Source organism: Numida meleagris, chromosome 1 (genome assembly GCF_002078875.1).
Source record: "Numida meleagris isolate 19003 breed g44 Domestic line chromosome 1, NumMel1.0, whole genome shotgun sequence".
Classification (NCBI taxonomy): Eukaryota; Metazoa; Chordata; class Aves; order Galliformes; family Numididae; genus Numida; species Numida meleagris.
The window spans coordinates 60,786,750-60,813,950 of record NC_034409.1 but is presented as its reverse complement, the minus strand read 5'-3'; the positions used below and the strand labels follow the sequence as shown (position 1 = coordinate 60,813,950).

The 27,201-nt window shown below is 43.4% G+C and overlaps 1 protein-coding gene across 3 annotated transcripts in view; it reads left to right on the top strand.

Moving 5' to 3' along the window:
- Nucleotides 15,516-27,201, top strand: part of WASHC1 (WASH complex subunit 1) — a 41,024-nt gene continuing 29,338 nt past the window's right edge. For all 3 annotated transcript variants that reach the window (XM_021389336.1, XM_021389326.1, XM_021389343.1), the window contains exon 1: nucleotides 15,516-15,672. The gene's annotated coding sequence lies outside the window, so the exon portion shown is untranslated. The remainder of the gene's footprint in view (nucleotides 15,673-27,201) is intronic.

Sequence of the window (27,201 nt, the reverse complement as noted above, 5' to 3'; positions counted from 1 at the left end):
AATTACAATTAAAGTACAGCAGTAGTAATTAAAATAAGCGTGCATAATAAAAACAAAACAAAATGCAAATGAATAAAGCCCCAGGATTTAATGGAACAGTCTAATACTACAGGATTTAAATTTATATTTATTTAGCTATTTACTTCAGTCAGAGTAGAGTGGATCCACAAATAAGACTATACTAATAAGCATACATGATATGGAAGGTAGAAAAAATTTTAGTGTAGAGTGTTCTTGTAACTTTTTCTGAGAGGTTCTAATCCCTTTCCAATTTGCAACAGCTCATTGAAACTTGATGCGAACAAATTGTTCCCACCTTTTGACAAGTAGAGACTTCCCATGTTTTTCCATTTGAAATTCTATTCCAGGCATTTCCCACTTCTCAATTACATCTCCTTTTCCTGGACAGGAGCTCCAAGAAATCCAGGTATTCTTCTCTCAGTTTCTTGCACTGATCTCATTCTCCTGCACATTGTTGGCTGAGGGCTTCCCAAGTAAAAACTTTCTCCTGGTAGTTCAGTATCCATAGTGCTACCAGTGTGAGATACAGCTTAGGTTCCCAGCTATGATTTTATTGTCTTTTAATCATAAGCTTATGATAGTTTTGTGGTTTTGTTTCTTATACATACTTCAATAAGACATGTATTTCTATTGTCTTTCTTTTAGGAGAATTATGCACAAGCACACCTGAATACAACAAAGATTATTGATATCAAGTCTTTACAGCCCAAGGAATGGCAGGTATAATGTTGGCCAACCCACGTGAACTCACATTTTCTCCCCACTTCTTCCTGTTCCTCTTAAACTGTGAAAGAAATTTGAGTGAAATCATTACATCCAGTGGTGTTTCCCAATTTATATATTCTCATTCAGTTATTAAAAAGAATGTACAAGGAAGCATTAGACAAATAATCTTAAAAACGAAGAACTGAGTAGCAAGAAGAGGGGTAGGGAAGGAGAAAGGGAAAGGGAAGGGGAAGGGGAAGGGGAAGGGAAAGGAGAAGGAGAAGAGGAAAGGAAAGGGAAAGGGGAAGGGGAAGGGGAAGGGATGGGAATCACAGTCTTCTGTTGCCATCTTCCAGTCTGATTTCCGGGGGAAGATGGGGCTCTTCCACCCCCACTTGGAATTGAACAGCTGCTTGAGAAGAGATTCTTAAAACTACTCATAAACAGCCTACAGAACAAAAATTTCCTGCAGGGATTAGATGAATAATTTCAAAATAGAAGATAGAATCAAGACAATCACAATGTACTCATACATAATTCATGCATGGGAAAAAAAATCTGCATCTCCTAAATGCTTCTTTCACTCAGACTTCTTTCACTTAAGGCCTCATCCAAAACTATTCAGATCAATGAGAGATGTTTCAGCATCTTGAGTCTAAGCGAAGTTAGTATCTGCTTACACCTGTTAAATAGATGGATAAACTGAAGCTAAGACCATGTGTGTTGCCCGTGATCACAAAGGGCACCATTGTGGGTCTGTAATCACTAAGAACTGGAGTCAAGAGCAGTATTTCCTCTAATTTAGATGAGGATTGAGTAAAGGCAGGAGGAGTCCTCTGGCATCCTACTTTTGATCCTGCACCAAAAGACTCGGTGGTATAGTCTGCAGTCTTACCTATGTACTTTAAAATGAAATCTACAACATGCTGAACTATTTCTCTCATGTTAGGGCTGTCAAATTGTTAATTTAAACTGATACCATGAAATCAGAAGCAAAGGGAAAATATCTTATTCTATAAATCAAACATAAAGAGCTGAGATGTGGTAAGCACAAATGCTTCAGTTTCTATCATTGCTCTTTTTTTTTTTCTCTTCAGTGGAGTACAGCTAAACTGACATATAAATATTTCAAAACATCTGCTCATCAAGAAAAAGGTATGAATTCTGTATTGTAGCCTTAGCTGAGATGTGTAGTTTTGACACATTTGAAAATCTTGACTATATTTGAAATGTGCTATTGCAACCTTGCATTATTTACTGCAACTTTAAAGAATGAAAGTCCCTATTTGGAATGCACTTTCCTTTTTAATGTGGCTAAATGTTACATTATTTCCTGTCTTTTTCATGAAATAAATCTTTGCCCACTTAATTGATTAATTCTAGAGAGGAAAAGCTGTGCAGAGACATTTTCTTCTGTGTCAGTCAGGGTTTTGTTTGAACTGACAGTTGTTGAGTTCTTTATAAACACTGCGGTAAAATGAAAAAGGTGGAAAATGGGCTTAACTCTCCAAATCTTATCTGACCAGTCCCACTGACTTAAGCAAAGATTTTCAGATGGGACAAGTTTGTGTGATCTGACCTTGCATAAGACACACCAAATAAAAATAATAATATTTTTAAAAATGGAATAGTGTTAAGTCTAATCTTATACTTCAAATAGAAGATTTTTCTGCAGTGGCAGAGATCAAATTTTAGTTAAGAAAACAGCAAAAAAAAAATATCAACATGCATGAACAGAATAAATCTCAGTTAAGGCTACAATATACCATTTTTCTGATGAGCAGCTGTTTTAAAATATTTATATGTCAGTTTAGCTGTACTCCACTGAAGAGAAAAAGAAAGAGCAATGAAAGACACTGAAGCATCTCCATATCTCAGCTCTTGCTTTATTTATTTTGCTCTTGATTTATAGAACAAGATATTTTCCCTTTGCTTCTGATTTTGTGATATCAGTATGAATTAAAAATTTGACAGCCCTAAAACAAAGAGAGTTCAGCTTGTTGCAGATATCTTTTTAAAGAACATAGGCAAGACTGCAGACCATGCCACCTGGTCTTTTGGTGCAGAACCAAAAGCAGAGTGCCAGAGGACTCCTCCTGCCTTTACTCAATCTTCTTCTGAAGCAGAGGAAGCGCTGCTCTTGACTCCAGTGCTTTCTGATTGCAGACCCAGAGAGGCATCCTGTTTCACCTTGAAAGAGTGGCTTGTTTGGTCTGTACTTGTATTATATAACAAGGGTAAGCAGATGCTGACTTTTCAGGGAAATTTAGGCCAGGACAAATCAATAAAACATCTGGCCCAACACGTTACATAGTGTAATCCTGCGCAGCTACTGAACCTGGAACTTGAACTTATTAATAATAGATCTCCAGAAATGCCTCTGGTACCACTATAAAGGTAGTAAAATGTAGAGAATTTGTCTCATTCCTCAGTATTATGTTCCCGTAGTTAATCCCTGTCAGTGTCGACAGGTTGGAGTATTCTTCTCATTTGAATCTATGCTTTCTACTTTGCAGCCATGAGTATTTAAAGAGCTCTTTACTCCTAAAGATTTACTCTCCTTGAAGGTGACTGATCAGATCACCTGATGATATTATTTTTAGCAAGCTAAACATACCGAACTCTTTAAATGATGCTTTTTTTTTTTTAAATTTAAGTCATTCTTATGGATTTTGAGATAATTCTTCATACTTGGTGATACACAGTGTGGTTCATGTTAAGGTAAGCCAAATGTTTGATGAAGAGGTCTCTGTTCTAAAGTGTTGCTGTCTCTTTTTGCTTATAATTTATGGGATCAGGCTTACCTTGGCCTTCAAGTCTGCTTATCAACAGGATCGGTCTCACTGCAACATGCTGACGTGTGATAAATATTTCTGTGGTTTATTTCAGCACCTAAAATAATTCTAAGGAGCAAATGCAGAACCAAAAAGGACCCTATGACTCAAAACCAAAAGAACTTGCTCCTGACTTTTCTTTGAGGAACATGACACAATTATTTCAGACAGCTACCACCATCCATATTCCTGCAACTGACTCCGTACAGCAGAACTTCTGTCTGCACAGCTTCTTTCAAAGGATACAAAAGACCACTCTGTTTTAGGAGGCCCAGCTGTAAGAGCAGGAGGAGGGTCAGACAGTGGTAGACCTCTAGTTTTTGTGTTATAGGCATTAACCTAACACAAGAAAGTTGTAGTGATTATGTACAGACTCTGTGTGCACGCTACTCTGTCCTGTGAATTTCTTCACAAGCAATGGGATTTTGGCAATGGTTGAAGCCAATCTAGTGATAAGGCAAGCAGCTAAGACCTTACAATGTTTTAATTTGGCCAGAGACAAATTCCCCACTGGTTTGCTTGGTTACTATATTTGTCCATTCCCCCCTGTAAAAGCAGCCTTTTCAGAAAGTGGGTAGAAGCATCTCCTCAAACAATATTGCACTCATTTTTAATGTATGGGAAAAAGAAAGAAAAAAGAAAAAAAGAATCCCAAAAGCTCACAGCAACTCCGCTGCTTCTCTTCATCCCATGCAGAGATGACAGTTGAGTTACTCCCTCCCTCTGCAGCACTCTGCAGCACTAACCTTGGCAAAGTGGAAAGAGAAATGGCAAAAGATGAGAAGTTTTTTTTGCTGGAGGGAGGTAGGGCTTAGGAGCCGAATAGCATGTGGATGGTGAAGAGAGAAAAATGATGTGAATTGGGAAGCATGATACACAGGGAGACAGATGCAGAATTAATAGGGTGCAGGGAACTGAGTATAAATAGGCTGTTAGTCATTGGGGTGGGCAGAACTGAGGCAGGGAGACTGATGTTTGGTCTGCAGGCAAGACTGATGTGGAAGTTGTGGAGGAGAAGTGAATGTTCATAAAGAGGCAGAAAGGTGCAATGGCAGGAGGTTTCTGAAGTGTTTCTCAGTAAACTGAAGAGATTGGCTGAGTATATGTTATAAAGACATGCTGAGTATGGTTGAAAGGAAGACTCCGAACTCAAAAGTTAGGATGAGATCTACTGTGTAAGACTTTAAGGACATACTAAGTAACAGCCAAAATCAGATGCCTAGGAAAGATAATTACAATGGGAGCAACACAAAGTGATGCTTTCCCCATATATGCTTCCAGCCAGACTTCCTGAGCTGAGGGTAATATCCTTGCAATTAAAAAAAAAAAAAAACCCTCAGTGCATTTGTACCAGCTTGGCTGGTCTCCTTTTGCACCTGTCTGAAATGTTAGCATTCACCTTATCCTTCAGCAGGAAGCCTCAAGAATTTTGCTTCAGCTTTATTTACCTAGCAGGTAATGCAGAACTGAGGAATGCCGATAGCATTGCATACCTGAATGAGGAATCAAGGCCACAGGAGCAAATAGAATCCTCTCTCCAATGATGTCACAACAGAGGACCCTGTAGGTACCTGGGCTGGGTCACAAGACAATGCCAGTCCTTCCACTGACTCAGTCTTAGTTTCAGATCTGTATCCTAAAGTAGCCAGAGTTGTTTGTGGATGTCTTAAGTTATGATTTGTTTAAAAGCTTCCCATCTGTTTAGGTTTGTACTGTTTCATACGCATTTAAATTACTGCTGGATGGATGTGGTAGAATGATGATTTTGGAAACATTCTCATTGTTTTTTAATTTCTTATGTGCTATGTTTTCTACAGAGATCAGCACAAAAAGGCAAAACACAACCAACTGTGACAGAATGTATAAAACAGCATGAGCTGCCTACAGATAATGAAATGAAAACCATCCGAAATAGTAGATACCGATGTGAATCATGACCAATAAGGCTATTTGTAACAATAAACATCATCTATGTCATATAAACAAATCACAAATATTTATTAAGATAACAAACAGATTATTAATAGGCAGACATCCCAAACTCAGATCACATCTTTCAGTCCAAGTACATAGAAATTAGCAGCCAAATCTGCCAAAATAAATTCAGCAATCTCACAGAGGTCATCACACCTAACAAATAAAAAGAGAGAGAGAGAGAGAGAGGAAATGCACAAAAGAGGAGAAAGCAGATAAGCATATTTTTTTCCTTCTACCAATATGACATAGTTTTAGAGGGATCGGGCTGCATTTAGTGCTACTAAAGATGATACAAACATGATGATAGAAAGAAAAAACTGGAGGCAGGGGTGAGGGAGAGGCTTCCCCTGGTATCTGAATCTCTGACCCCAATCCTGCTCCAGGCAAGTAGGAACATGAGACATCATTTTGGAATCAGTGGGTTCAAGCTACACACAAAAATTTGTCTAGCTGGAGCATCTGCTTCCAGTTGCCAATTTTTACTAGTCTTTCAGATGCAGATAGGTTTTGTTGATATGGCATGAGTTTTGCTGTTGTGAAAAAAAAGGAACAGAGTATTGACTAGTGGTTTCAGAATGAAGATAGACAGATTAAAAAGTGAAATCAATTCAGTTTTCAGGAGGAGCTAAATAAAAACAGTCATTGCTTAATGCAAACCTAGCATCAACGTATCAAGCAGGTGACGGATCTCCAGCCCTGAGCTTCTGGAAATTGAGAGGTCGAGGTTGTAGCAGCAGAGGGAATTCTTCCATAATGTACATCTGTATGTTTCACAGCACATGTTTCAGGACATAAGCAGTATTATACCAAACTGAATGGAACAGGCATAGATAATACTGTACGTGACTGAAACAATGTTTTGAGCATTAATTTATTGTGTATCCGTACCTTCTGTGTAGGTAATGACGCACACTCAAAGCCAAGCTCCCACTGCCTTGGCATGGATATTTTCACAGAGACTGTAACACAGTTTGATAGTCCACCTGTCCTGGCTGGGACTCTAGAAAGGAGCAGGAGCAAAACTACCCTATCATTGCTAGTGCTGGCTCAGCTAAATCCAGGGAGTTCCTGTAATGGGAGCCCAAGTGGAGACAATATTCTGGTGACTCTGTCATCTTTACCACAGTGTTAATTAACCCTCTTCATCCTTGCTGGCACTTCCAGTGGCATCACTGCTGCTTCAGCTGAACCGATAGCAAGTTCTGACCAGAGCTTGTTCGTGCTTAAGCATCTATGCTGCAGGCTTCAAACTGTTTGTTCAGTGGGCTCCTGGAAAGTTCAAACCCTCTGTTAGAGGAAATGTAAAGCTAAAGGCAAGGGTTCACTACATGACTGCAAAGTCAGAGAGTAAGACTCTTATTGACTTTAGTGGGAGCTATGCTCTCACCCTGTATGATGCTTTTCTAGTGGTTCTGGAGTAATGGTGAATATGAAGTATTTTGCAGCAATAATCAAGGTGGAGTAACGTGCCACAGTTTTCATGGCTACCAGGAATAATGCCCCAAATAAAATCAGGAGCTCTCAACTGAAAATACTAGTCAGCACAGTAAGAAAGAAAGGGCTGCTCCTACTCCCTGCTGGAGCCAATGCCATTGCTGCCAGGCCAGTCTGAATTTTAAGGATTATTCTTGTAGCTGATTTATATTTTCATTTGCCTTCTGATAAGTCCTGCTTACTCACTTTGAGCTACCCAAAATAATTCCACTTTTTTCTTTATGTTTATACATTTGAATCCTTTCAGATGTTTCCCAGTTGCAGACACTGTTTTGTGAAGGTCCTGAGTCCTTTGACTCCCTTACAAACCAGTTTCCTGCTCCTAATACTTTTTGACTTACCTGTCCTGGCCATCTCTGTGCTTAGCCTACTTCCCTGTCTGCTGGAAAGGTCAAGGCCAGAAGTCCCTCTCCCCACACACGAACACACCCATTACCACCTACTTTTAATGGTAGGAGTACCCCAAGGCTTTTGCAGGCAGAGGAGACCTGCACGGTTTCAGCAGACAGAGAAGGATGCAGCTTGTCATTGCAATTCTAGCTCAGCACTCCTGCCTGGCAGCAAAATATTCTGAAAATAAAATGTATAGAGAGCACACCCCCACCCCCAAACAAACTTACTGCATTTCTGGGATTAAACTTGATTTTCTGCATTCAGTGTGAAATTCAAGGGCATATTCATTATTTACATAGATTTGAGATCATGTCTTTGTTGATGACTGAAGCTCAGCCTGAACTGAGAGGTTTGGAGGTTGGCTGTGGTCCTATCTCCCTTCCTGCTGGAAATTTTTGGTGCCTGGCTCATTTCAGTGAATGTACTCACCCATGACCAAAGGCCATGTTGAAACTGATGAAGTGAATTGTTTGTCATAAATTGTTTACTTGCCAAAATAAGCATTCAGTGAATGCAAAATTATTTGCAAATTTGAAATGCACTCAGTAAACATGGACATTTAAAACAATGAGGACAACATCATAGGAATGCCAAATTACTTCTTTTGTGTATGTGTGTTTTTGAACATACTGCTTGGATTTCCCAGATGAAATCACAAGGCTGGGAGGGACAGAGGGGAGAGTTCTACACCATCACCCAGCTGCAGCCCTTCTATTTCAGCAGCCCCTGCTCAGGATGCTCACATGGACCACGACAGACTCATGTCACAGAGGTCATAGACTCATGTCATGTGCCACAAAGGTGCGCTAATGTAGCCCATTTCTCAAGGGAGAGGCTTTAACATTGGAACTTAAGGTGCACCCCCTTCATGCTCCCCAGTTCATAGGAAACTCTCCACACTTGTGATTTTGGAGGGTGTACTTTTTTCTAATCCTTTTGTCTTCTCCCAAGAACAGGGAAGAAAGGAATACAAGGGGTAGTTATTGATGCTTAACTTATTTTATTTTTTTTTAAGAATGAGTTATGCAGTTTAGCTAGCACATAGAGGTACTGTTAGAAATATTTATCAGATAAATGCACTGATTTTATTATGGAACAATGACAAAAATACTTACTGTTGAAATGGATATTGTGTCGCATACAATATTATTTTTGCCTGTTGACATCTCTCTAAAATGGAGGGAGGAATTAAAGGCTGAAGTAGGAAATGTATATCCTACTGCTTTGCAAATGAGAAAGAAGATTGTATCTGTAGCTCTTAGAAAAAGAATTAAGGACTCAATGTTATAATACAGATGCAAAGTAAATTCATGTTTCTAGGGAAGAATCTTGTGAAATTAACAACAGTTATTGCAATGCTATTAATATAGCATAATTTTAAGGACCACCAGGAAATTTGGCCTGCAGCACGAAAGAGTTATAGTACTCTAATGCGGTAAGATTTGAAATGAAAAAAGAAAACTTCACGTGAATACTTAACAGCAATAGAAAGCATTTGAAAGATTGAAATGCAAGAGTGATAACACCACTAGAAATGTTTAATACCTATTTCACTGCTCATTCAGAAAGGATACATATCACATAAGAATATCAAGTTTTCTCTAGATCTTCAGTTGGGTAGCAATTAGAAAATTACCTCTGAAGGTGATGCCTAAGTTCTTACGTGAATCTAGTCCTTTGCTTTTATTGCTCATATCTGGAAAACAGTGTCAGAATTAACACTGTCCCCAAACAACCAAATAGATAATAATTTACCTTAAATCTGTGTTTGCTTGGTTTTGATTTACCAAATACACTGAAAGGTTTGTTCTGGGGTTGACTTGGGGAAAAAGCAGAGTTTAATTTTTAGAATTCAACAACTGCATCAAATAATCAATTATTCACACAACCCTGCCATTTCAACACCCACTTAAATCCTTAAATAGGAGCTGCGAGTAACAGCAAAGAGTTTGGATGAACTTCTTCTCACAGGGGTGAGTCTTATTCCCACAGATTATTGATTTCTTTTATTTAGTTTTTATATTTGAAAAGATGAAAAATTGTTTCCAGCTTGAAACGAACTCTGTAGGAACAAGTTTTTATTAAAGGATTTTTTTCAGTTCTTTTCTTTTTTTATCACATATTACTTCATTTTCTGAAATATGCTTCTGGGAGGCAATGTCAAAAGTACAATGAAATGGTACCAGACTGAGTTCTAAATGATGGTGACAATAATTAAAATGAATTATCTCATCAAAGCTTCCTTTTTCTTTTTCTATTTCTTTTTTTTTTTGCTTCCCTCCTCTCATTATTCAGTTTGAAAACAAGCTGTCCTGAAGTGTCACACCGTCACTATTTAGACAAACATTTGTCAATAGACTCTTAATGTATACTAATATTTGAGTAGGCTTTTTAATGTAACATCTTTCTCTGGTTATATTTAACTCTAATCTTTAACATAGGGTCCTACCTCTCTTTTCATGCTTCTCTTTTTTATTAGCTTTCCAGATATATTCAGAAAGCCCCTAATTTGCATCCAACAATGACTTATGCCTTGAAGCATTAAAATGTACATTTAAAAACATCGGAGCTAATAGTAGAAACTGATAATACGCTATTAAAAGTTCCTGGTTTAAATATACGTGATTTGAAAAATATGAATTTTTTAAAGAGCTATTTAAAAAGAGGAGGAAATGTTCTTGAAAATTCCATTCCATCTTTTTTTCCTTTAGGAATTAAAAGTCCAGAAGATTAAAAAAAAAAAAAAAAAAGTCAGGTCCAAAGCTGGGTGGAGAGAGTACAATGAATTTTCATCGGAATCCTGACATTTGTTTGAGAATTTCAGAATAGACAATAAATAAATAAATGTCCATGTTTTTGGGACAAGGTCAACTGTTCAGCACCCATGTAGCTCTAAAGGAACTTGGTGGATATGGTCAGGATCAGAAGAATGATGCAAACGATGACTTGCTAACATAGTGAGTCAGTAGTTGTGGCTCCTTAGTTCTTGGGATAATGTCCTCTTCAGGCAGCAGAAGGGGATTAGTCAATCCATGGCAACTCCTGACTTTTATAATAGCAATAAAAGCATGGCTCAGCAACGGGCATGGGATTATGAGTAAACATTCAGTAAGACTGGATCAGAGTTTGTATCTGAAATGAGGTAGAAGACATTTCGTATTTGGGAGTGTACGCAGCTCCTCTCAGACTTCTATGTGTTGACTTCAAAATCAAGCCCTGTGTGTTTGCTAGGAGCATGGTTAAGAGGATGCCTTAGAATACTTGTTGCTTTTGTCTTATGGTCATGGCTGCTCTTAATATTTCTCTCTTTATTTTTTTCTAAAGGCCTGGTGCAGGATGTTTGATCTATTGTCGGGTAGCCTAGTGGGAATACTCTGCTCAGTTACGCAAGGAGCAGGGATTTGATCCCTAACTCCTGTTATCATGCTCCTAGGAATACACGGTTACAAAAATAAAAGCATTAGCCTGCAGCCATCCTGCTGTGTGCCATGCTCTTGTCAGATCTCACATGTTCAGCAAGGTCAGGCCTGCTAAGGACTCACGTGGGTGGGGGGTGCCATGGGGATGTGGAAAGGAGACACAAAATAAAAGACCGTGCATGAAACACCTTCCCCTTCTGTGCTCCACCTTACAGAGCTTCTATTCTGTCTCCTCTCTTGTCTACTTTTGTTTTGTTACTTTCTGTCTCAGACGTGCCATTATTTCCTAAATGTGCATTTTTTTCCTTTTTTTTTTTAAGTGAGCAAAGGCAATCTCTGTGCATATGCGAACTGCCACAGCCTGAGCCCTACATGGAATGCTGCAGCAGTTGGTGCCCTACAGAACAAGCAGCAGTCTGATGGACAGTGCAGGCATGGGGTCTCAGAAGAGCTTTGGCACTCAGGAAAGATAAGTAATGTGATGCTGGCAAGTGGCATTTCAAGCCGTGAGTTTGGGATGAGGAGGAGGAAAGTGAGGCAGAAGCAGAAGGGGATGAGGAGGAGGAAAGTGAGGCAGAAGCAGAAGTGGATGAGGAGGGACCACAAGAGGAGCAGCAGAGAGAAAGGCAAAGGGTAAGAGATGGTGCTTCTGTCAACTTCAGGCTCTAGTTTGCTCCATTACACTGCATCTTATCCCAAATCTTCCTTAGTAGGGTAAGGCAGTTTGAGGGGAGGCACGTGGGAGAAATGTCTTGCACAAATCTGAGTCAGCAGAAAGCTTGTACAGAAGGATAGGTGGCTGCTTTTTAGCACCTGAAACAACAACACTCAGAGGTAACAGAAATACTGAATGTCATACTTAAAGCATCTACAGCTTCCTAAAAAGTATGACAGTGCTTAGCAGATTGCTGTTCCCAAACGATAGAACATCATTTAGTAACGTGTAATTTCAGCATTCTGAGAGCGTTCACTGATCATTACTGAGCACTGAGGAGGTGCTAGTTGTCACCAGACACAGAAAAAGGAAGAGATGTCCAAGCAGTATCCTGCCTGCTCCTCTAAGACTACCACAAAAACAAAAAAAAAAAAACAACCCAAAACATTAAGAGTCAGGCCTGGAGCAAAACCTGATGTCCAGACACTTCTAAACATTAGGTGAATTTAATCCTATGCCCAACTGCAGTAGCAAAACTCCTCAGATCTGAGAAACTGCAAAACTCTGGGGAAGTCTGAAATAAGATCCTATCTCTTTTCTGGCCCTCCCCTGACCTTGTGCAGAAACAACTCAGCCAGCTCTGCCTGCATGTTTGACAAATGCTATTCAAGGGGCCAGGAGAAATTTCCGGCATCTTCAAAATACACAGTCACAGCAGCGCTCTATATTCCACTCACCTTCCCTTTTTGCATTTTCCCTTCAGGTTCTGAGTTTTATGTTATTAAATTCTGGTGTAAAACATTATAATAAATAATAAGTAGCAATATTTTCCATCCTAAAGATATCAAAGGTGGAAAAATGTTATCGTTTCCATTTTTCTAGTGAGGAAAGTGAGGCACTAATTACTTGCCCAAGGTGACTTTGCTCAGTAAAAGATACTGCAGCAAGAGAAAGAGCAAATTAATTTAATGTTTTGAAGGCTGGGTGTTAGTTTTTTTTCTCAAGAAAAAGCACTCCGGTGGAAAAATGCAGTTTCAGAAAAGTGAAAATGAGTTGAAATACAATGTGAAACTAAAAGAGCTGGCTCTTGCACATAAATTGGTGGCTGTTCCACAACAATAGATGAGTGATCAGTTTGTGTATTGCAATCAAGAAATATATGCCTTTACGTGAGTTCTGCATGTAGCAGAAGGGCTTGAATGTTACTGTGACAGAAAAGCTAACAGACAGAATAAGCACTCTAGAGGGAAAACAGGGAGAAGACAAATGCCCCGAGCTGCTTTGGATCAGCCCCACTGCTCACAGTGAGGATCAGTACAGACAGCAGAGCCAAGCGTGCAAAGCCTCTGTGCAGCCTGCAAGAAGAGCAGTGGAAACAATCTCTTTCATTTCTCCCACAGGCCAAGGGCAAAACCAGATCTGCCCTGAGGGTGAGGGAGGGTCTGAGCCACTACCCTGCCATGGCAGAACAAAGTGCCTGGAAGTGCATAAGCAGGATCTCTTCACAGCAATCCTGACTAGAGTCTCCTGTTGGTATCGACTTGGGGAATGGCACTGGGAAAGCTGGAAGGCATTTTCCAAACCAGCAGCTAGCGTATTTCCTAATTGCAAAGTCCCTGAAACACTGTCATGCATGACTTGGCACACCACTCAATGCTTCTTCTGGCAACCTATGAAAACTGACGTCTAACTGACTGAATGGGAAGAAGGACCTCTGTCTAATCCTCCCTCACCTGGGCAACAATGCTCAGTAGCATTCCCTGTGCTGGGGGAGAAAAATCCTGTGCCTGGTTTTATTTTTCTTTGCTAAAACTTGCCAGCATAAAGCAGAGAAAGGGGAGTTTGGTGGATGTGGGTGTCAGCCAGCTCCTCAAGGATCCCATCCTCAGTACCACAGAAGAATATGCAGCAAGATGTTATGAAATGCAAACATTAAAGAGAGAGAAGAAACCATGTCCACAGTGCTGCTCAGCCTCTCCCTGCCAGCTGTGTGGGCTGAGAGAAGCAGACAGACAGAAACCATGCCCCCAGCCTGCCTGCATGCCTGAACTCATTGTGGCACATAGCCGCTGCTCTCCCAGTTTGCCTCTGGATTATTTCTGTGCTGGTAACACCTACACATTCCCAGTCAGTTAGGTCTTGTCTGCACAGGGAAGATGTTTGATGTGTGTCAGGGTTACACAGGAGTTCACTATGATTTATGGCATCTCGCCCACTAACGCAGTCTCCCTGGTGCTTTGTCCAGTGCACCGCTACGCTGCTGTCACTTCTTCCTCTGGGCTCACCGTGTCCCTGCTGCTCTTCCACCCATCCATCTCTCTGCCTCCCCAGCCTAAGACTCACTCTCTTCCCTCTATCCAGTTCTGTTAGCTCTCTTCCTGCCTCGCACTGAGGCATTTGGCAAACCTGCTGTTTCCCCATCCTCAGGCTGAGAGGGGAACACGAGAAGGGGCTGCATCAGCCTGCCTCCACCTTCTGCTTCCTCTTGAATTTTATAAATGCAGAATTGGATTTTTATCTGAGCAGCAGAAAGCATTTGGAGGTCTTTCCGTCAGCAGTATATAAATAAAAATGGATCAGAATAGATTGGATTGTTGCTTCTTACATCCGCTTCCCTATTTTGTCTCTGACAGGTCCCGACACCCACACACATGCTCCTTACTAAGACTTTGCTAGATCTCCTTTTTTTGTCTGCTTTGAGTTTTGGCATGATTTTACATTCCTCCCTCCCTTTTCAAAGCTCTTAGCCAGGCTCAGAGGGCTTAGGCCTTTTGCCCTGACACTCTGCATACTGATGGGCCTTACCAACCCCATCATTAAAACATCACAAAGGCAACCACCTGGGCAAGGCTCTGCCATGGGCAAGCCGCAGCTGCTCATCTCCTCTGGGGTCTGTGAAGTCCAACACTGCTCCTCCCCAGCAGCCTGCAGCAAGTGACTCTGACTGGACTTCCCCCTGTGATGGAGCAGGACCGAGCCAGAAATCTGCAACAGGCATTTAGGTAATGCATTTGCCCTTTTTCCTCAAGTTGTATATGCATGAGCAGACCCCGATTTCTTCAAATGTCTTCACTGTTTGAAGAGAAATGCCCTCTTTTTTTTTTTTTTTTCCCTCTGGTGCGCTGTTTTTAATGCTATGTATGAATCACAAGCATTCCCTGTGTGCATTCCGAAACTGATATTTGCTATTCAAAGAGTGGTAAGGTACAACTGGTTAAGTTACTCTTGAAGAATTGTTTCTGATCCTGAAGTGGAGGAACATGCAAATACCTCTGTCATGCGTAGCATATACCCCTTCAAAGTGTGGTTTTAATATTTACAGATGCAGTACTGAAATACACTTTCCATGAATATTTGTGCTGGAGGAACTTGATTGCTTGAATGTGCACATTAAGGGAGTATAAAAGCAACACGAGAACAAGCGGGGAGAATGTGCTTTAAAAAAAAAAAATAGAAGAAAACATTCACTATTTTATAAAGTCAAATTTTAAATCGCTCGACTCAAACATGAGCACTGGAGAGAAAACAAGCAAGTGTATGAGTCAGAGATTCCCCTTTTGTTTGCTGTGCTCAGCAGCAGATCCGTGGCAGCAGACACGCAGCAGGGCACAGAAGCAGGGCTGAGAGCAGAAATAAGCAAACTCCATCTGCAGAGTTTTCTCTCAGACGATGACTCCACAACACATGGGTGGGAATAAGACTGCTGTGCCAGCACCCTTTCCCCTCACAGCTGGGGCACTGCTCACAGAAGCACAGCGTTGTGACGGCAGCCTACAGCCTCCCTCACCCAACACCCAGCAGCACTCCAGTGCCCTGCTGGGGCTTGGGTCACGCTGTTAGGCTACCCAACACAGGGATGCCAGCAGTACCAGGAAGGGCACGAGCAGGACAGGGAACATGACATCTGTCCCTTCTGGGCCAGGAGATCGGGCACGGGTAGGACCGAAGGATGCCTCAACATGGCGAACGGCCCCGCCCGCCACGTGCCTCCCACCTCTCTCCCCCACTCTCACCGCGCGCATGCGTATCCCCACCCCTCCTCCCTCGCCTCAGCCGGGCGCTCCGGAGATACAGGGGGCTTCCTAAGCCGGGCGGAAGTGACGTAAACTAGGGGCGGAAGTGGGTTTGGGCGCTGCTTCCCGCTTGTTGCTGGTGTGTGGCTGGCTGGTGGCAGGTGAGGGGCGCTCGGCTGGGTCGCGGGGTCGGGGCCGCGTCTGGTTCTCTCCCCACACACCCCCCCGCTGCGTCTGAAGTGCCGGCCTGCAGCGGCAGGTGGCCATTGCCGCGTGGCTCTGCCCGTTTAACGGCCGGGCTCACAGAGCTGGCGCGGGGCACCCGGGAGGGCCGAGCTGAGGCTCGGGGCACTGCGCAGGGGCGGGTGGTTAACGTTGTTCCCTTCTGTTGTGTTTGGAGGACGCTCCGTCACCCCGCAACCGGGACCTGGTTCAGAAATGAGAGCCCCGATTTGGCTGCATGCACTCTTGTTGCATGCAGAGATCACGGTTTTTTCTGAGTTGGACTCAACTGCAAAGAGTCAGAGCTTGTAAAAGTTCCTTGCCTCTGTGTCTGCTTTGTGGGGACAGGGAGCTGGGTGCTGCGGCCAGAAGGCTGGCATGAAAAACAGACAGAAGTGTCTGAGACAGGGGGCTAGAAGGTTGCAGGGTGCAGGTTAAGTCATTTTTGCTCAAAAAGTTAGCTGACACGTTGTAGCAGAGTTGTGGTTTCTGCCTTATTCTGAATACCAAATGGAAATGATCCAGGAGACTCCTGGAGCCTGTTGGTGATAACTTTGTGGTCCAGGTATTGGACATGCCAACTAGAGGTGAAGTGTTACTGGACCTTGTGCTCACCAATGCGGAGGAGCTCATAGAAGAGGTTAAGACTGAAGGCTTAGCGACTTCAGCGACTGTGCCCTGATTGAGGTTGTGATCTCAAGGAATGCGGGCCTGGCAAAGAGTGGAGTCAGGACCCTGAACTTCAGGCTGCTTAAAGAACTATTGGATGGGATCCTCTGGTAAACTGTAGGAACAAAGGAACGGAACAGAGATGGTAACACGCTAAGATGCCTCTCGGGGTGCTCAAGAGCTCTCCATTCTCCAGCAGAAGAAATCAAGCAAATTAGGCAGGAAACTGTCATGGCTGAGAAAGGATGTACTGATCAAACTGAGGGAAAGGAAGGAAAAATATAAGCAGTGGAAGCAGAGATGAGTGGACTAGGTATAATTTAGGGATGCTGTCTGGATGTGCGGAGATAGGATCAGAAAAGCCAAGGTGCAGATGAAATTAAACTTAGGGATGTGAATAATAACAGGAAGGGATTCTTTAGATACGTTGGTATAAGAGACAGGCAAAGGAGAGTGTACTCCTTTTGATAAATGAGAATAGAGAAATAGCTTCCTCAGATGTGGAGAGGGCTGGAGTATTTAATGAGTTCTTTGCCTCAGTCTTCACTGCCGGGCTTTCCACATCTCTCATGTCCCTGAACCTCTAGGCAGGAGTTGGAAAAGCAGAATCTCTCCCACTGTAAGAGTGGAGCAAGTCTGAGACCATCTCATGAGGCTAAATGTATACAAATCTATAGGGCTGGCTGACATGCATCCCGGGGTTCTGAAGGAACTGGTTGGTGTAGTTGCCAAGTGACTCACCATCATGTTTGAAAAGTCGTAGCAGTCAGGTGAGGTCCCCGATGACTGAAAAAAGGGGAAGATTACTCCCATTTTTAAGAAAGGCAGAAAGGAATTCCTGGGGAATGACAGGCTTGGTGAGTGTCATGTCTGTGCTTGGGAAGATCATACAGCTCATCATCTGGGAAGCTAGGTTAAGGCATATGCAAGATGAGGAGGTGTTCCATGGCAGCTAGCATGGCTTTACCAAAGGGCAGATTGTGCCTGACCAATCTGGTGGCCTTCTACAATGGAGTGATGGCTTTGGTGATCAAAGGAAGGGCAACTGATGTCATCTACCTGGACTTGTGTAAGGCCTTTGACGTGGTCCCACACTACATCCTTATCTCTGAGTTAACAGTTCTATGTCCAGGGGGAGGCCAGTCACAAGAGGGGTCTGTCTTGGAACCAGTGTTTGTTAACATCTTTACCAATGACACAGATGGTGAAATCAAGTGCACCCTCAACATGTTTGTAGGTGACACCAAGCTGAGTGGTACAGTTGACACAATAGAAGGAAGAGATGCTGTCCAGAGGTACCTGAAAAGGCTTGAAAAGTGGGCCCACAAGAACCTAATGAGGTTCAACAAGGCCAAGTGCAAGGTGTTGCAGTTGGGTTAGGGCAATTCCAGATATGTCTTCAGACTGGGAGAAGAACTTGTTGAGAGCAGCTTGCAGAGAAGGACTTGGGGTTCTGGTGGATTAAAAAGCTGGGCATGAGCCAGGAGTGTGCTCTTGCAGCCTGGAAGACCAGCTGTATCCTGGGCTGCATCAATGGAGAGGTGGCCAGTAGGGTGAGGGAGGGGGAGGTGATTGTCAAGGGGGAAGGGTTTTAAACTAAAAGATGGAAGATTTAGGTTGGATGTCAGTGGGAAATTTTCACCAAGAGAGTGGTGAGACCCTGGCACAGGCTTCCCAGAGAAGCTGTGGGTGCCCCAACCCTGGTGGTGCTCAGGGCCAGGTTGGCTGCTGGGGGGCAGCCCTGCCCACAGCAGGGAGGTTGGAGCTCAGTGATCTTTAAGGTCCCTTTCAACCTAAGCCATTGTGTGATTACTATGCACCATCAACTAGTTCAAAGAATCGCACAGATGGTAGATGTAATCTATAGTCACCCATCAGGGCATCAGCACAGTTCACTATCTAGGGGAGTGCAAAATCGTTTTAAGTATGCATTGCCTTTAAGTTGCACAAGGGCAATGTTCCCCACTCAACCTGGTAGCTGTGGTGGTGTACTTATTGGTTAAATAAAACCACGATGTCACTGCTTGTGAGTGAACCCAAAACGCTGTTGTAATAAATGCATTTACTGTATTAATCTGTTCAAAAGAAAGGAATGAGTCAGCCAACAGTAAAAAAGACCACGGGGCTGTTAGACGTAGCGGTGCATATGAAGAAAGGCCGCTGATGGACGTGGTGAACACTGTGAATCTACATCTAGCACTGACAAGCACTTGCTGGTATTTATTTTAGTACAGAACAGAAGCTGCATTGTGCTGAGGTTTTACCCCTCAATTTTTGTGGTGTGGTTTCAATGCTGAGTGGTTGGACAGCACCTAGGTTTTCCCGGAGGCTTTCTACCCACCCATGGGGGAGAGTAGGCTGGTTCATGACTTCTGCAGCCTAGCTTCCAGCAAAGTGTATGGGACAGTGCCAGCTGTGGTGGTGGTGGCATTTTGCGTAATGCAGGCAAATGTCAGCTGGCCGAAGATGACCTGTTTGTTTCATTTAGGTTGTGCAGTGTGCGTTGCTGGCAGTGTTCTACAGACTGCATTGACCTCTCCTGGAACAGACGAGGTAGAAGCTGAAAGTGTCGCTATTTCTTGCCAGTCCTCTGAAACTGGGAGACTTCCATGAGCAGAGAAAGGAAGTGGAGCGGGTAGTGCTGCTCCTGCCAGGGGCAAGGGCTGGAAGCAAACTGACTCTGGCATGTCCTTGTAGAGACTTTGTGCGTTTCGGTCGTCCTGGGAATCAGAGATGCTCTGGTCAGCTGTCCCTAGACTTCCTCTAGGAAGTCTGGCTACAGACTGGCAAGCTCTCATGGTACTTAATTGGTCTGTCTCTTGTGAGTAGCAAGCTGGGATGTAAGGGCTGCCCAATGTACCTTTTTGTTCCTGAAATGCTTTGGTTATGGAGGAACAGCCACGCCTCCAGAGCCCTCAGGCCGAAAAATGCCTGCAGCGCTCCCAGAGCAGCACAGGCTGTTCTTGTCATCTGTCCTTCTTCCGTCACTTTGGATATTCAAACTGAGTTTTTAATCTTCATTCTTTCAGATAAAGAGTGGTGTTCTTTTCTCTGAATTCTGGAACTCATTGGCAGGATAACAGAGAGCAGATAATGGCTGGGATTTGCTGTGTGCTCAGGTTTCTGGGTTTGGTAGTGCCAGGTAGCCGTAGTCACCACATGATCAGCCTGAGTAGTGAAAGAGAATGGTCGGAATTGAGGGCTGGGGAGAAGTAGTTTAGAAATAAGCCTGAAAGCAAAGCAGATTTTTTATTTGTTAAGATTAAAGCTACTCTGCAAAGGAAGAGGAGGATTATGTCTGAAATTACGATATTTTCTGTGACCATGGTGTATTAGCTTGAAGGGAATCATTTTTATCACTCACAGAGCAATTTCTGCAGCTGCTCCGATCTGCTTGGACCCCTTCACAAGATTACCCTTGCCTGAAAATAGTCCATCCAGCAGCTTGTTTAGCGGGTTATTGATTCTTCAGGTGTCTCTCATTTGACCCAGCTTTTTGTCAACTGTGGTCATCCAGCCCACTTCGGGGAAGTGTATGGTTGTTGGATTATGCACTTGTTGCGGTGGTCTGATAGAAGAGGAGAGCAGGCTGTCATTTTTCTGAATCAAACTTTCAGCAGGAACCTCTGCAGCAACGCTTGCGGTAGCCTGCTGGTGGAATGCTCCAGCATTTAAGAGAACTTACTGCAAGGGAATGGACCTCAGTGGGTCGTTTGGCACAGCCAGTAGCTGCTGTGTTGTTTAGGCATGCAGAAACAAAGTTTTTAGTTTTAGGAAGTTGGATGAACAGATGCATCAGGATGCTTGGGCTGGGACTAGTTTAGCCTAGATGCCTGTACTGTAGTTGTATCTAAGCTAGTTACTTAGTATTCTTTTATATAGTGGGAGAGAGAGAAGGGCAAGGCAGGTAATTAGAACATACTGCTTATGGTCAATTTTGGTTGGTTACCTTAGCGTAAGATCAATTATTTGTTGGAGTACCTGATTGACTCCGTTAATGATGAAAGCCAAGGGTGCTGAGCAGAGTGCGTTGTCTCATTAACGATAGATATCAACATCTGTCCATCAAAATGAGCTTCGTGTATCCAACTGAAGGAAACTGTTTTCAGCCTCAGCTTAGAGGACGAGGCTTTCTGCAGCTCTGTGCTTGTGGGAGTGAGGGCCACTGCCTGTGCTTCTCAAAGCAGAGCTCTGTGTTAAGAGGAAAGGTTACTGTGAAGACAGTAATGGCTTAGAAGCTGTTGTAGCTTGTGGAGCTCAGATGACTGAGGGACAGCTCTGAATTCTTTTAAGTGCCTGCTGTTCCGGTTCTGTTTAGAAAATAATCTCATGTAATAGCATTTCTGTCTTCTGGAGAGCTAATATCATTTGATTTTATGTGATTCAACTTTAAATGTCAAGTATTGTGCCATTTGCCCGGGAGTTGCTATATGCTATCATAAAGCTGGACTCAAAGATCTCGAATCTTGACTCTTACTCTTCATACTAAGTGGAATAGGGCAGAGTAGCATGTGGAAAAACAACAAATTTAAGAGTATCTGAGCAGTTTTTAGGGAAGAGGGAGAGGGTTTGATTTTGAGAATGATCACCCAGTGTGCTAGTGGATTTGTTCAGGCACATGCTTATTTGATCCAAGAGCTAATGCTGCTGGTGGGAAACCAAATCCTTCAGTTTATGTGCATTAGTTAACTAATCAGTAGTGTCCTTACCTTAATATCATCTTGCTCCTAGATTTCATCTGTCTCGAGTAGCTGCAATAGTTACTGTTTCTTTCAGATCAAAGTATCTGAGCCAAAGGTATTAACAGACTGAGAAAGTCTGTGAGTCTTTCTTGAGAAAGACTGTGTTAAGTACAGGGCTCATGCTTCCCTCTGTAAATTTTTGTCAGGCCAGTGCTTTTTTTGGTAGGTCTGAGTGCTCAGGAAGGATCACGTATAGCTGAGATCGCCTTTTGATCCAGAAAGAGCAGAGAAGGACAAACTCAGAAGTAGCCAATGGTGTTGTAGGTCTTTGACCATGTCTTATGGTGCAACATGATGTTTGTGTGGTGCCCAGGTGTACATGGCACCATGTATGTGCCAACTGCCAGTAGGTTCACACCACATGGATGTGGAGAACGGCGTTACATCACTGTGTCTGGTGGTTAGCGGTGGCTTTGTTAACCACTGTGGCACAAAAAACTTTTCTCCCGGCTGCTGCTATGACTGATGAGGTGAGATCACTTTGCTGCTGTCATTTCCTAGCAGGATATTAGTCCACAAGGCCAGGCTGGAAGTATGAGGTGGTTGATCCTGAGTAAGTATTTCACTTTCTAACACTGGAGCGCAGGACTGAACATGGCTTTTACAGCTGCAGCTGGGTTAGCTTTGTGGTACAGGTCTGGCCTTTATGTTTTCTGCTCCTTTGAGAGACAGTGATAGCATCCAAAGCTGCTCGGTTTCCAGCCAGTCTTTGTGGCTGAGGAGCTCCAGTTCATTGATTGAGAGTAGGCAGAGTGGGAACAGCTGGAACTGAGAGCTCCCTTGGTTCAGAAGTGGTACTAGGAAGTAAAATCCTAACAGGCACCAGGCCCTGCCAAAATGGAGAAACCCTGCTCTTTATAGCTTTGTCAAAATAGCTGCTAGAGGTCTTGAGAGTCAAAACAGTCATGTCTGCGACGGAGTTTGAGGATGCTACTACGAGAAATGTCGAGTAACATGAGCACCCTGGTGGAGTACAGCCTGCTATAGGGTCTAATTATGGTCTTATTAATGCTTTCTTTCATCACTGCCTTCCAGCCTTCAGATGGTGATTAGACCTATTTATAGGGGCAGACTTCCTTAATATTCAGCACAGTGCACCTCTCACCAATCAAATCAGTACCATCTGCATCTTTGATTGCTGCTTAATAACACTGCAGAACATGTTTAATTAAAAAATATAAATAGACTTTTCATCCTCTTAACTTAACAAAGTGCTTCTGTCTTCCTCCCTTCCCCTCTGTTCCCCCACCCTGCCCTCTTGGCACAGGGGCTGTGGTGAAACCCTCACCTCACTCGTGGAAATACATACCAAGTTACAGGTATGACTTTCGTCTATCAAAGGAGACTGAGCTTTGTGATAAGCTGTGCACCAAACCTATCTCTGTTCCATCTTCTGGGTGTTAACCCACAGTGCATTTGTGCCTTGGTCTGTTCCCAGCGTGGAGCCAACCCATTGGTGAGGATATGCAGACTCGTGCTTTATTGCATGTTGCTTGTCTCTGTGTCTTTGCAGGTAGTCACTGATCTTTTGTTGGAGACCTACAAAGGAGAGGCAGAGGGCTAGAGCGAGTTTGTCACTTCTTCTTGGGGCTGTTACTGCATATGGGAATTAAAGGCCGTTACTTGGTGCTGCCTTTCCAGTGCAGAGATAGAAGCAGCGGCACAGCAATTTCTGAAACAGCTCTTGTATCTTTGAAGAACACACACTGATTTTTTTTCAAAGTATTTAAGTGCTGTTCTTCCCCTGACCCCTTTTTATCCCTTGGAGCATGTTAAGGAAGCAAGTATTGTTGGTGGCTTGCTTTTATTCTCCTTTATTTTCACAGCTAAGTACGCGTCTGGTAAGTGCTTGTATATATAGCAGTCTCTGCCTGTGCTGAGGGAAGGCAAATTATTAATCCGTGCGTTTGTTTGTGATCCCTTGAAGAATTAAGGTTGTATAAGGTTGTGGGGCTTTTTTTGTTTGCAGATAATCATCTCAGTGATCTCCTCCATGGAGCATTATTTTGAAGGAGTTTTCCTTCTCTTACAGCCTGTGTTTGCTCTGTAACGAGTTCTCCTGGGCTTAGCCTCTGCATGAAGAGTTTCATTCTTGGGCTCAGAGGGAAATAACCCAAGAAGCGAAGTAGGGGTTGTGTTTCTCTACTTGGAGTGGTCAATTGTGTGCTTTCTTCTGTGGCTTCAGAGAACTGCAAGTCTATCCGTAGCCACTGGAATATTTATTAGACTTAGCTGTGGTGGTTGAACAGTCTGACTGGTTGCAGATACAGGCTGAGCATTCCAGGTTTTCCAGGTATATATCGTGGTGCAAGTTTTTTGGGAAGGTAAGACATTCTGTGAGAGACTGATGTTGCCTTTCCCGCTGCTGTTGTTTCCCTCAGTTTTTGCTAGTGCGAGTGCTGGAGCTGAGAAGGGACTGGCTTTGTGCAAAGGAGATAGTCAGCAGCCCTGACAGCCTTTATCCCAGCTTACTTGAGGTTAAAGGCACAGACAGCTTCAGGCAGAAGTGCAAATGTGAACAATCACTAGCTCAAGTCAGAACTTCCAAATCAGGATATCGCACACGTAAGCAGGAGGTGCGGTGAGAAAACAGTCTTTTTCTCGTTCTTTGCAGCTTAATAAGGCAAATGAGGTTATTATATAACACCAGAATGCATTTTTCTTGATCATGAAAGTTGACATAGAAAAAATAATTGAATAAAAACTGGCTGGAGCCCCCAGATGCTTCAGCTCTTCTCCAGAGCCTCTTTGATCACAAAAAAAAGAGCCTCCGTGCTGCTTGCTCTGCCTTGTGCGGCCCACAGGTGGTCATACCACTAATGATGAGATCTCCTGGGTGATCTGACATCTGCTTTTCTGAATCATACTTGCCTTGGGGTTTTATATGCCCGTTTCTCACTGTAGCGTCAGAGCATTTCTTGTTGGCCTGCCTTCATAATTCCAGGATGCAGTGCTTTCTGCTGACACATGCTAGCTCCCTCTTTAAGAGTCTAGAGAGATAACTGAAACCAGTTTATTGCTCTGCTGGAAGGCACTTCCAGGTGAAAGGCGTGAAGAGTTTATTTGTGTCTTTGGTGTGTGTTAGTTGAAGGCTTGGTGTCCATTGGGCAGGATGGGAAAGCTGAGACATTTCTCATCTGCAGCACTTAGTTTTTAAGTAATGCTTGATTGTGATAATGGAGCGTGGTAAGGAGATTGGCTGCTACTTTTTTGCTACGCTGATGGCTGAGATCAAGGAAGAACTGGTCTTGCTGAGTGACATTTGGTCTTTGCTTCCCTTCCTGCCTTTGACTGGCAATACTTTGAATCTTTCCCATTAAAATCTTCCTTATACCTGGAGGCCTCTTCTCTCGGAGGAGGCAGCCCTGCTGTTATTCTAAGCACACGGCCAGGTCTTTACTCAGAGTGCTTGTAAAACTGGCTTGCTTCCCCAGTTGGTTTGCTCACAAAAAGTAATTTTTCCCAGCTGTAGCAAGGGATTTTAGCCTTCTGGTCATTTAGAAAGCTGTTGCTGTTTTTGCTCCTTCATGCTTTAATCTTGTTGTTTGTTACCTTGCACAGAAAGAATATTCTCTTGTAGGAATTGCTGTCAGATACAGTCTACCACAGCTCTCTGGTGTGGTGAATTGTTTTTAGGAAAGGTGAGAATCTGAAGCTCATGTGAGAGGCTGTACCAAGAGCCTGCAAAGCTGAAGTTTACTGATGGCCAAAATGTAAGAACAGAGGCAGGAACACCTTGAGCCTTTCGTACTTTGCCCCACCAGCATGTGTTAGTTTTTTTGCAGGGCAGCACTGGGACATGAAGGGCAGTTTGTAGCTTCTGAGTGCAAGGAGATAAACAGCTTGGTAATGGCTGGGGAAGTGGTGCCTCAGAGTATGGGCCTCTGTCCATTGGCTGCTGAGTGGAGCGTGGCTTTAGAAAGGTCACCAAAAGAATAAGGATTGGTGAGAATCTGGGAAATGATATTGGGACTGCATAATCTCATCTGGTTCCACAGGTGAGAAGCTTGCCCTTGTTATCCTCTGGGGCAGGATTACACGGTAATGGTTTTGATAAGCAAGTTTAAGAAGTCCCCTTCTTGCCCCTGCTTCCCACTCTGTCTCACGGCTGGGCGATTACAGCTGTTTCTCTGGCTGCAGTAAATTGGGTCATTGAACTGATCCAAGTTTAAAATAGGCATCGCGAAACTCTGCAATATCGATGCAACAAATGAGTTGTGACCAGTGACAGGCAGGATCATAAACTTGTTTTGCTGCTGAAGCCAAAGTATCTTGCAGCTGCACGCTCACTGTGTTGGCCTGTCGCTTTGTTCCACTCGATCGCTCTGGTCAGAGATCTGAAAGCAAAAGGATTCAAGCTTGGTTACGGTCAGCAAATGAAAAAATGCCATCTGAGAATTAGCTGCCCTCCTTCTCAGATTAACTTGTATGCTTTACAAGTCAAAATAATAATTTCCTGTCTGCTGAATAGGCACAGTCACGAAGTCTAATCAGTGTGCAAACATTGCTGCTAAAGAGGGTGGGTGGATTCAGAGCCTGCTGCCAGTGGTGCATGAAGTGAAACAGAATGGGCCCAGGCTTCCTGCGGCAGCGCCAAACCTTCTGATGGCTGGGCTTGATTTTGCAAATTTGTTGTCTGTGGAAAGGCTCCTTGGGCTCCTACTTCTTTTTCACTTTGCGTGATTCATTTTTGAATTAAAAAAAACCAACAACAACAAAACAATGGAAGACCCACACCACATTTAGAGATGGTCTTTCCCAGCTGCTACAATAGGATCAGAGAGGGTGCTGCAGGAATGGCTGCAGACACATCTAATCGGATAGCCTTGCCTTTTGTGCAGCAAGACAGGGAAATTAAAAGTGTGTGAAGATCCCTGTAATTTTCACCTGCTAAACTGCTGATTGATGCTGCAGCTATCTCTTCAGGCTCTTGTTTTCTGAATTCCTCCAGCCTTGCTTGTGTTTCTGGGTTTCTTAACCTGCTCTGCGTGTCCTTCTTTGGGAAGGGGGAAAGCCTTCCTCTGTCATTAACAAGGGTGCAGCATCCGTGATGCTGTTTGCACACCGCAGTGCTCCCTGGAGCAGCTCCTGGTAACCTCCGAGTGCCGCAGGGAGATGTGTGCATCCTGAGACAGATCTGTCCATTCCTGATACCTGGCACTGCCATCCTGCTTTTGTTTGTTTGCATTCGCCTGAGTGAATATTCAGTTGTACAGATGTACGGCACCCTGCATGATGAAAACTCGTAATGAGCAGCTGTATGTAGATGGTGGGTTTTTTACAGTCTGAGTGAGCAAGACACATATAGACAACATATTTGAAAGGATTTGCTTAGGCCTAATAGCAAAACTTCAGAAAAATGTATGGATGCTCTCCTCTGTTAGATCAGACTGTCCAAGCAGTTATCTATTTGTGAGTTTACAATTTCTAATATGATCAGAGTAACAAATTTTGATACCGTCCTCTATGATGAGGAACTTTTTGTTATGGGAGGCAGACTGAGGGAACAATGCAGGGAGACGTGAGCACAGCTGGCAGCATGGAAGCATGGATGGTGCGTAGCCTTGTCCTTTCTCAGTTGTAGAGCAATGCTCTTGGCTTGGCTGTATCTATGAGCATGTGTAGCAATCTGGTGCATGTGTTGAAGACGACTGAAACATGGCAGTGACTGTTTAGGTCTCATATCTGAAAGGATCCTGAAATAAGGAGGCTTTTTGCAAGGTAGTTACCAAAGAACAATCCAGTCACCAGAAGTAATGAGCTGCTCTTGGGAGTCTCAGAATGGAAGAAGTCTCATTAACCTACTTGGAGCAAGGGCATGTGTGCACATGCATGCCCTGTCGTTTTTTTAGCTGCCGTTCTTGGAAGGGAGCAGTGCTTGTGTTTCTTGGAGCAGAAGTGTAAAATGAAATACTGCGTTTTGCTAATAGAGTTGCATGACCTGAAATATATCCATCTGGAATATGAGAATGGGAGGAGAGGACAGGGTGATTTCTGACAAATCTTAATCACCAGCCTGAACTGATTTTGCTCCAAAGTGTGGCCTTCGTTTTCAGC